General features: G+C 47.3%; 1 long non-coding RNA gene across 5 annotated transcripts; it reads left to right on the forward strand.

Annotated features, from left to right (window-relative positions):
- The first annotated feature begins 2,311 nt into the window (after positions 1-2,311).
- LOC127922492 (uncharacterized) lies at positions 2,312-6,636 on the forward strand. Of its 5 annotated transcripts, XR_008111542.1 has the most exons (9): positions 2,312-2,357; positions 2,493-2,640; positions 2,787-3,060; positions 3,502-3,566; positions 3,901-4,050; positions 4,527-4,747; positions 5,050-5,877; positions 6,120-6,267; positions 6,307-6,623. It is a non-coding gene; the product is annotated as an uncharacterized LOC127922492 (long non-coding RNA). The 5 variants fall into 5 exon arrangements; XR_008111544.1 differs by lacking the exon at positions 2,312-2,357 and having other exon boundaries at positions 2,597-3,060; positions 6,494-6,636; XR_008111541.1 differs by lacking the exon at positions 2,312-2,357 and having other exon boundaries at positions 2,597-3,060; positions 6,333-6,623.
- The last annotated feature ends 760 nt before the right edge of the window (positions 6,637-7,396 follow it).

The following is a 7,396-nucleotide window of genomic DNA, read 5'->3' on the forward strand; positions in this document are numbered from 1 at the left end:
GTGTTAACTTACAGAAGGGTGTGTGTGTGTGTCGTTAACTTACAGAAGGGTGTGTGTGTGTGTGTTAACTTACAGAAGGGTGTGTGTGTGTGTGTGTGTTAACTTACAGAAGGGTGTGTGTGTGTTAACTTGTGTGTGTTTGTTAACTTACAGAAGGGTGTGTGTGTGTGTTGTTAACTTACAGAAGGGTGTGTGTGTCGTTAACTTACAGAAGGGTGTGTGTGTGTGTGTCGTTAACTTACAGAAGGTGTGTGTGTGTTGTTAACTTACAGAAGGGTGTGTGTGTGTGTGTTGTTAACTTACAGAAGGGGTGTGTGTGTGTGTGTGTGTTAACTTACAGAAGGGTGTGTGTGTCTGTTGTTAACTTACAGAAGGGTGTGTGTGTCTGTTGTTAACTTACAGAAGGGTGTGTCTGTTGTTAACTTACAGAAGGGTGTGTGTGTCTGTTGTTAACTTACAGAAGGGTGTGTCTGTTGTTAACTTACAGAAGGGTGTGTCTGTTGTTAACTTACAGAAGGGTGTGTGTGTCTGTTGTTAACTTACAGAAGGGTGTGTCTGTTGTTAACTTACAGAAGGGTGTGTGTGTGTGTTGTTAACTTACAGAAGGGTGTGTGTGTGTGTGTACAGAAGGGTGTGTTAACTTACAGAAGGGTGTGTGTGTGTGTGTTCGTTAACTTACAGAAGGGTGTGTGTGTGTGTGTTGTTAACTTACAGAAGGGTGTGTGTGTGTGTGTTAACTTACAGAAGGGTGTGTGTGTGTTGTTAACTTACAGAAGGGTGTGTGTGTGTGTGTTGTTAACTTACAGAAGGGTGGTGTGTGTGTGTTGTTAACTTACAGAAGGGTGTGGTGTGTGTGTTGTTAACTTACAGAAGGGTGTGTGTGTGTTGTTAACTTACAGAAGGGTGTGTGTGTGTGTGTGTTAACTTACAGAAGGGTGTGTGTCAGTTGTTAACTTACAGAAGGGTGTGTGTCGTTAACTTACAGAAGGGTGTGTGTGCTAAACTTACAGAAGGGTGGCTTGTGTTAATTACAAAGTGTGTTTACAGACGCCTCTCTGTTCACACTACAGAAGTGTTGATTGTCTGTTGTTGCATCCTGCTGTTGTTAACTTACAGACAAGGTGTTCGTATGTGTGTGTGTGTTTGTGTGTGCGTCAGACTCTCTGTTGATAGTGTGTGTTCCTGCCCAGATGGACCTGGATTGTTAAACTCAGCTAAGGCTAACTTACAGATTCGTTAATCAGAAGCCCCTCTCTTCCCATGTCAGATGATTTAGTGTACAGAAGGGTGTGTGTGTGTGTAAGGAAGTGTGTGTGTGTGTGTTAACTTGTGTGTAGGTAGGGTGTGTGTGTGTGTGTGTGTGTGTGTGTGTGTGTGTGTGTGTGGTGTGTGTGTGTGTGTACAGAAGGTGTGTGTGTGTGTGGTACAGAAGGGTGTGTGTGTGTGTGTGTGTAGGTGTGTGTGTGTGTGTGTGTAGGTAGGGTGTGTGTGTGTGTGTAACTTAGGTATGGGGTGTGTGTCGTTGTTAACTTACAGAAGTGTGTGTGTGTAGGTAGTGTGTGTGTACAGAAGGGGGTGTGTGTCGGTAGTGTGTGTGTGTGTAGGAAGTGTGTGTAGGTAGTGGTGTGTGGTGTACAGAAGGGTGTGTGTGTGTGTTAACTTACAGAAGGGTGTGTGTGTAGTGTGTACAGAAGGGTAGTGTGTGTAGGCTAACTTTACAGAAGGGTGTGTGTGTGTAAGGTACAGAAGTGTGTGTAGGTAGTGTGTGTAGGTAAGTTACAGAAGGGTGTGTGTGTGTAGGAAGTGTGTGTGTAGGTGTGTACAGAAGGTGTGTGTGTGTGTGTGTGTAGGGTGTGTGTGTGTTAACTTACAGAAGGGTGTGTGTAGGGGTGTGTGTAGGTAGTGAAGTAGGTGTGTGTGTACAGAAGTGTGTCTGGTAGTGTGTAGGTAGTGTGTCTGTCTAACCGGTGCAGTGCAGTCTCTCCTGGAGCCAAGCCAGGGAACTACAGAAGGGTGTCTTAGTGTGTGTAGGTAGTGTGTGTACAGAAGGTAGTGTGTAGGTAGTGTGTGTGTAGGTAGGGTGTGTGTGTGTGTAGAATGTAGAATGGTGTGTGTGTACAGAAGGGTGTGTGGTAGTGTGTGTAGGTAGTGTGTGTAGGTAGTGTGTGTAGGTAGTGTGTGTAGGTAGTGTGTCTACTCCGGTGCAGTGCAGTCTCTCCTCAAGCCAGGGAACTGGAGTCTTATGTCAGTGTGTAGGTAGTGTGTGTAGGTAGTGTGTGTAGGTAGTGTGTGTAGGTAGTGTGTGTGGTAGTGTGTGTAGGTAGTGTGTGTAGGTAGTGTGTGTAGGTAGTGTGTAGGTAGTGTGTAGGTAGTGTGTCTACTCCGGTGCAGTGCAGTCTCCTGGAGCCAAGCCAGGGAACTGGAGTCTTAGTGTGTGTGTAGGTAGTGTGTAGGTAGTGTGTGTAGGTAGTGTGTGTAGGTAGTGTGTGTAGGTAGTGTGTCTACTCCGGTGCAGTGCAGTCTCTCCTGGAGCCAAGCCAGGGAGCTGGAGTCTTAGTGTGTGTAGGTAGTGTGTGTAGGTAGTGTGTAGGTAGTGTGTGTAGGTAGTGTGTAGGTAGTGTGTGTAGGTAGTGTGTGTAGGTAGTGTGTAGGTAGTGTGTCTACTCCGGTGCAGTGCAGTCTCTCCTGGAGCCAAGCCAGGGAGCTGGAGTCTTAGTGTGTGTAGGTAGTGTGTGTAGGTAGTGTGTAGGTAGTGTGTGTAGGTAGTGTGTGTAGGTAGTGTGTAGGTAGTGTGTCTACTCCGGTGCAGTGCAGTCTCTCCTGGAGCCAAGCCAGGGAACTGGAGTCTTAGTGTGTGTAGGTAGTGTGTGTAGGTAGTGTGTGTAGGTAGTGTGTGTAGGTAGTGTGTAGGTAGTGTGTGTAGGTAGTGTGTAGGTAGTGTGTGTAGGTAGTGTGTGTAGGTAGTGTGTCTACTCCGGTGCAGTGCAGTCTCTCCTGGAGCCAAGCCAGGGAACTGGAGTCTTAGTGTGTGTAGGTAGTGTGTGTAGGTAGTGTGTGTAGGTAGTGTGTGTAGGTAGTGTGTGTAGGTAGTGTGTGGGTAGTGTGTGTAGGTAGTGTGTGTAGGTAGTGTGTGTAGGTAGTGTGTGTGTAGGTAGTGTGTGTAGGTAGTGTGTGTGTAGGTGTGTGTAGTCTCCTCCTGGGTGTGTGTAGGTAGTGTGTGTAGGTAGTGTGTGTGTAGGTAGTGTGTGTGTAGGTAGTGTGTGTAGGTAGTGTGTGTAGGTAGTGTGTGTAGGTAGTGTGTGTGCAGGTGGAGCCAAGCCAGTGTGTGTGTAGGTAGTGTGTGTGTGTAGGTAGTGTGTAGGTAGTGTAGTGTAGGTGTAGGTAGGTAGTGTGTAGGTAGTGTGTAGGTAGTGTGTGTAGGTAGTGTGTGTAGGTAGTGTGTGTAGGTAGTGTGTGTGTAGGTAGTGTGTGTAGGTAGTGTGTGTAGGTGTGTGTGTGTAGGTAGTGTGTGTAGGTAGTGTGTGTAGGTAGTGTGTGTAGGTAGTGTGTGTAGGTAGTGTGTGTAGGTAGTGTGTGTAGGTAGTGTGGTAGTGTGTGTAGGTAGTGTGTCTACTCCCGGTGCAGTGCAGTCTCTCCTCAAGCCAGGGAGCTGGAGTCTTAGTGTGTGTAGGTAGTGTGTGTAGGTAGTGTGTGTAGGTAGTGTGTGTAGGTAGTGTGTGTAGGTAGTGTGTAGGTAGTGTGTCTACTCCGGTGCAGTGCAGTCTCTCCTCAAGCCAGGGAGCTGGAGTCTTAGTGTGTGTAGGTAGGTAGTGTGTAGGTAGTGTGTGTAGGTAGTGTGTGTAGGTGTGTGTAGGTAGTGTGTAGGTAGTGTGTGTAGGTAGTGTGGTAGGTAGTGTGTAGGTAGTGTGTGTAGGTAGTGTGTGTAGGTAGTGTGTAGGTAGTGTGTCTACTCCGGTGCAGTGCAGTCTCTCCTGGAGCCAAGCCAGGGAGCTGGAGTCTTAGTGTGTGTAGGTAGTGTGTGTAGGTAGTGTGTGTAGGTAGTGTGTGTAGGTAGTGTGTGTAGGTAGTGTGTGTAGGTATGTAGGTGTGTGTAGGTAGTGTGTGTAGGTAGGTGTGTGTAGGTAGTGTGTGTAGGTAGTGTGTGTAGGTAGTGTGTGTAGGTAGTGTGTGTAGGTAGTGTGTGTAGGTAGTGTGTGTAGGTAGTGTGTGTGTAGGTAGTGTGTGTAGGTAGTGTGTGTAGGTAGTGTGTGTAGGTAGTGTGTGTAGTGTGTGTGTAGGTAGTGTGTGTAGTGTGTAGGTGTGTGTAGGTAGTGTGTGTAGGTAGTGTGTGTAGGTAGTGTGTCTACTCCGGTGCAGTGCAGTCTCTCCTCAAGCCAGGGAACTGGAGTCTTAGTGTGTGTAGGTAGTGTGTAGGTAGTGTGTAGGTAGTGTGTAGGTAGTGTGTAGGTAGTGTGTAGGTAGTGTGTAGGTAGTGTGTGTAGGTAGTGTGTCCTCAAGCCAGGGAACTGGAGTCTTAGTGTGTGTAGGTAGTGTGTGTAGGTAGTGTGTGTAGGTAGTGTGTGTAGGTAGTGTGTAGGTAGTGTGTGTAGGTAGTGTGTCTACTCCGGTGCAGTGCAGTCTCTCCTCAAGCCAGGGAACTGGAGTCTTAGTGTGTGTAGGTAGTGTGTGTAGGTAGTGTGTGTAGGTAGTGTGTGTAGGTAGTGTGTGTAGGTAGTGTGTAGGTAGTGTGTGTAGGTAGTGTGTGTAGGTAGTGTGTCTACTCCGGTGCAGTGCAGTCTCTCCTCAAGCCAGGGAACTGGAGTCTTAGTGTGTGTAGGTAGTGTGTAGGTAGTGTGTAGGTAGTGTGTAGGTAGTGTGTAGGTAGTGTGTAGGTAGTGTGTGTAGGTAGTGTGTAGGTAGTGTGTGTAGGTAGTGTGTGTAGGTAGTGTGTAGGTAGTGTGTGTAGTGTGTGTAGGTAGTGTGTGTAGGTAGTGTGTGTAGGTAGTGTGTCTACTCCGGTGCAGTGCAGTCTCTCCTCAAGCCAGGGAACTGGAGTCTTAGTGTGTGTAGGTAGTGTGTGTAGGTAGTGTGTAGGTAGTGTGTGTAGGTAGTGTGTGTAGGTAGTGTGTAGGTAGTGTGTGTAGGTAGTGTGTGTAGGTAGTGTGTCTACTCCGGTGCAGTGCAGTCTCTCCTCAAGCCAGGGAACTGGAGTCTTAGTGTGTGTAGGTAGTGTGTGTAGGTAGTGTGTAGGTAGTGTGTGTAGGTAGTGTGTAGGTAGTGTGTAGGTAGTGTGTAGGTAGTGTGTGTAGGTAGTGTGTGTAGGTAGTGTGTGTAGGTAGTGTGTGTAGGTAGTGTGTGTAGGTAGTGTGTCTACTCCGGTGCAGTGCAGTCTCTCCTCAAGCCAGGGAACTGGAGTCTTAGTGTGTGTAGGTAGTGTGTAGGTAGTGTGTGTAGGTAGTGTGTGTAGGTAGTGTGTAGGTAGTGTGTGTAGGTAGTGTGTGTAGGTAGTGTGTCTACTCCGGTGCAGTGCAGTCTCTCCTCAAGCCAGGGAACTGGAGTCTTAGTGTGTGTAGGTAGTGTGTGTAGGTAGTGTGTCTACTCCGGTGCAGTGCAGTCTCTCCTCAAGCCAGGGAACTGGAGTCTTAGTGTGTGTAGGTAGTGTGTAGGTAGTGTGTGTAGGTAGTGTGTGTAGGTAGTGTGTGTAGGTAGTGTGTCTACTCCGGTGCAGTGCAGTCTCTCCTGGAGCCAAGCCAGGGAACTGGAGTCTTAGTGTGTGTAGGTAGTGTGTGTAGGTAGTGTGTGTAGGTAGTGTGTGTAGGTAGTGTGTAGGTAGTGTGTCTACTCCGGTGCAGTGCAGTCTCTCCTCAAGCCAGGGAACTGGAGTCTTAGTGTGTGTAGGTAGTGTGTAGGTAGTGTGTAGGTAGTGTGTAGGTAGTGTGTAGGTAGTGTGTCTACTCCGGTGCAGTGCAGTCTCTCCTCAAGCCAGGGAACTGGAGTCTTAGTGTGTGTAGGTAGTGTGTAGGTAGTGTGTAGGTAGTGTGTAGGTAGTGTGTAGGTAGTGTGTAGGTAGTGTGTCTACTCCGGTGCAGTGCAGTCTCTCCTCAAGCCAAGCCAGGGAACTGGAGTCTTAGTGTGTGTAGGTAGTGTGTGTAGGTAGTGTGTGTAGGTAGTGTGTAGGTAGTGTGTGTAGGTAGTGTGTAGGTAGTGTGTGTAGGTAGTGTGTCTACTCCGGTGCAGTGCAGTCTCTCCTGGAGCCAAGCCAGGGAACTGGAGTCTTAGTGTGTGTAGGTAGTGTGTAGGTAGTGTGTGTGTAGGTAGTGTGTGTAGGTAGTGTGTGTAGGTAGTGTGTGTAGGTAGTGTGTAGGTAGTGTGTGTAGGTAGTGTGTGTAGGTAGTGTGTGTAGGTAGTGTGTGTAGGTAGTGTGTCTACTCCGGTGCAGTGCAGTCTCTCCTGGAGCCAAGCCAGGGAACTGGAGTCTTAGTGTGTGTAGGTAGTGTGTGTAGGTAGTGTGTAGGTAGTGTGTGTAGGTAGTGTGTAGGTAGTGTGTGTAGGTAGTGTGTCTACTCCGGTGCAGTGCAGTCTCTCCTCAAGCCAGGGAACTGGAGTCTTAGTGTGTGTAGGTAGTGTGTAGGTAGTGTGTAGGTAGTGTGTAGGTAGTGTGTAGGTAGTGTGTAGGTAGTGTGTCTACTCCGGTGCAGTGCAGTCTCTCCTCAAGCCAAGCCAGGGAACTGGAGTCTTAGTGTGTGTAGGTAGTGTGTGTAGGTAGTGTGTCTACTCCGGTGCAGTGCAGTCTCTCCTGGAGCCAAGCCAGGGAACTGGAGTCTTAGCACACATATACACTACCGTTCAACAGTGGCACTTAGAAATGTCCTTGTTTTTGAAAGAAAAGCACATTTTTTTGTCCATTAAAATAACATAAATTGATCAGAATTACAGTGTAGACATTGTTAATGTTGGAAATGATTATTGTAGCTGGAAACAGCAGATATTTAATGGAATATCTACATCGGCGTACAGAGGCCCAGTATCAGTATCAGTATCTAATGGCACGTTGTATAATATAATAATAATCCAAGTTTATCATTTTAAAACGCTAATTGATCGTTAGAAAACCCTTTTGCAATTATGTTAGCACAGATGAAAACTGTCGGCCTGATTAAAGATCAATAAAACTGTCCTTCTTTAGACTAGTTGAGTATCTGGAGCATCAGCATTTGTGGGTTTGATTACAGGTTCAAACTGTCAGAGTAGCAAAGAAAAAGCCATATCTCAGACTGGCCAATAAAAAGCCATGTCTCAGACTGGCCAATAAAAAGCCATGTCTCAGACTGGCCAATAAAAAGCCATGTCTCAGACTGGCCAATAAAAAGCCATGTCTCAGACTGGCCAATAAAAAGCCATGTCTCAGACTGGCCAA

Source organism: Oncorhynchus keta, unplaced genomic scaffold, assembly GCF_023373465.1.
Source record: "Oncorhynchus keta strain PuntledgeMale-10-30-2019 unplaced genomic scaffold, Oket_V2 Un_contig_2589_pilon_pilon, whole genome shotgun sequence".
Lineage (NCBI taxonomy): Eukaryota > Metazoa > Chordata > Actinopteri > Salmoniformes > Salmonidae > Oncorhynchus > Oncorhynchus keta.